This window comes from Lissotriton helveticus, chromosome 6 (assembly GCF_964261635.1).
Source record: "Lissotriton helveticus chromosome 6, aLisHel1.1, whole genome shotgun sequence".
NCBI lineage: Eukaryota > Metazoa > Chordata > Amphibia > Caudata > Salamandridae > Lissotriton > Lissotriton helveticus.
The window spans coordinates 930,831,365-930,834,088 of NC_136067.1; the positions used below are offsets into that span (position 1 = coordinate 930,831,365).

Below are 2,724 nucleotides of genomic sequence, written 5' to 3' on the forward strand. Positions count from 1 at the left end.
GAGGAGCCAATGGGGCGAAGCTACCATCTGTGGGGGTATACTACCTTAACAACGCAACTTTTACAACGACATACCATTACCACGCATTTTTTACAACGCAGGAACAATTACAACGAAGTACCATTACAACGCATGTATTTACAACGCAGGTACCTTTACAACGCATACCATTACAACGTAAGTATTGGTAAGTATATAATTTCATCTAAATTATTATAAGTTTGGGTTTTTGGGTAAAGGGGTATTTTTAGGGTTCAGGGTCAGTTTTGGGTAAAGGGGTATTTTTAGGGTTTAGGGTCAGTTTTGGGTTTTTGGGTAAAGGGTATTTTTAGGGTTCAGGGTCAGTTTTGGGTTTTTGGGTAAAGGGGTATTTTTAGGGTTAAGGGTCAGTTTTGTGTTTTTGGGTAAAGGGGTATTTTTAGGGTTCAGGGTAGGTTTTGTGTTTTTGGGTAAATGGGTATTTTTAGGGTTCAGGGTCAGTTTTGGGTTTTTGGGTAAAGGGGTATTTTTAGGGTTCAGGGTCAGTTTTGGGTTTTTGGGTAAAGGGGTATTTTTAGGGTTCAGGGTCAGTTTTGGGTTTTTGGGTAAAGGGGTATTTTTACGGTTCAGGGTCAGTTTTAGGTTTTTGGGTAAAGGGGTATTTTTAGGGTTCAGGGTCAGTTTTGGGTTTTTGGGTAAAGGGGTATTTTTAGGGTTCAGGGTCAGTTTTAGGTTTTTATGTAAAGGGGTATTTTTAGGGTTCAGGGTCAGTTTTGGGTTTTTGGGTAAAGGGGTATTTTTAGGGTTCAGGGTCAGTTTTGGGTTTTTGGGTAAAGGGGTACACAGTAAAAATTAAATACAATTAAATTTAAATTACATTAAATTAAATTGATTAAATTAAACTTAATTAAATTAATTACATTAAATTAAAATAATTAAATTAAATTAAATTAAAGTAAATTAAATTATATTAATTTTAATTAATTTACATTTAAAAAAAATATTATATACTTACCAATACTTACGTTGTAATTGTATGCATTGTAAAGGTATCTGCGTTGTAAATACATGCGTGGTAATGGTACTTCGTTGTAATGGATCCTGCGTTGTAAAAATTGCGTGGTAATGGTAGGCGTTGTAAAAGTATGCGTTGTAACGTCATATATCCATCTGTGGGATTATGACTGAATGCCTCTAAGTCAGAATCCCCCCCAAACCGTAACGGCACCGCAGTGCCGTGGAGCCTCAGTTGGCCTGGGATAGCCGGCCTCTCTCAGGGGGCCGGTGCGTAGAGCCGCTCGCTTGGAGACCGGAGTGCGGATGGAAGGGGGCCACCTCCATCGCCCTTAGTGCACCGCATGTTCGTTGGGCACCAAGTGCTAAATCATTCTTAGGCTACCTGATTCTGGGTCAGGGTTTTGTAAGTAGCAGAGCAGCTACCCCGCTTCAATCTATTGAAAGTCATACTCTGAGCCAAGCTTTTGTCTCTCTCCGTGCATGGGCGCCCGCAGACGCCCTCCTCCACCACACCCAGGGGTAGGTCCCTCTGCTGCCAGGCCGGCGGGAGGGACGCGGAGGGGGTAATGCAGGCCCACGGGAGGCCGCCTCCACCACGTGCCCTCCGGCACGGGGGCCTCCCCCTCCCTTCCCTGCCCCACCGGGGTGTGGGGATGGGGGCCACCGTCCCTTGCAGGTCGGCAGGGTGACCAGATGGCTTGGGCCGGCCGGGCCTCTCCTTCCCGCCGCTGCCGCTGCTGCTGCTCCCGGGCAAGTCGAGCCCTGGGGAAGGGGCATCCCAAACGGCTGCCTCGGTGTGCGCCGGCCACCCTGGCTGGACTGCAAGGGCGACTGGGTACGGCACCCTCCCAGGGCGCTGGGTTGCCCCGGGACATCTGGTCGCCTGGCTGCACGACCAGATGGCCTTGCGGGCCGGGTGACCAGATGGCCCTGCGGGCAGGGTGACCAGATAGCCCTGCGGGCCGGTGGCCGGGCTAACTCCAACTTTTGTCCAACTTTTGTCCTTCCCCCCCAAAGTTCTGCAAGCCCCCACTACGTGGGTGCTTAATAGTTGAGGAAAATGGGCTCCCCGGGCAGGCCGTCAGGGAGAGGACGTGGCCGGGGCTTAACCCTCCTTGGTTCCAGCCGAGGGTCCTGGTGCTGGGGACAGGGGGTCCACTGGGGCCCATGGGAGGCTCTCCCCAGCCTGGCTAAGGTTCGGAAGCTGGACTTGAGCTGCATCCTGCAAGCCAGCCGAGGTTCTGGGCATTCATCGGGGCCAAGGGAGGGTCTTTCTCCCGCCTGGCCATGGTTTCGGAAGCAGGGACCGGGCCCGGGGCTTGAGCTCCGTCCGGAATGCCAATGGGGTGCTGGAGCCTCCCCATGCCGGACAACAAGCTGAGGGTCTGGGTGCCAGGGACCTGGGTCCATCAGGGCCCTAGGGAGGCTCCCCGCCGGCCTGGCTGGGTTTTGGAAGAAGGGACTGGGGGCCTGGGGATTGAGCCCTGTCCGGCAGGCCAATGGGGTGCTGGAGCCTCCCTGTCCTGCAAGCCGGCCGAAGGTCCGGGTGTTCATCGGGACCCAGGGGAGGCTCTCTCAGGCCTGGCCTAGGGTTCGGAAGCCGGGCCTGGAACCGGGCCCAGGGCTCGAGTTCCCTCCGGCGGGCCCTGGGGTGTGGGAACACCCCTCGGCCCTGCAAGCCGGCCGGGGGGTCCGGGTGCCCGGGACAGAGGGTCCATCAGGGCTCAG

General features: G+C 53.3%; 1 pseudogene; it reads left to right on the forward strand.

The window, feature by feature from the left end:
* Window positions 1–230, forward strand: part of LOC144765623 (28S ribosomal RNA) — a 2,523-nt pseudogene extending 2,293 nt beyond the window's left edge.
* The last annotated feature ends 2,494 nt before the right edge of the window (window positions 231–2,724 follow it).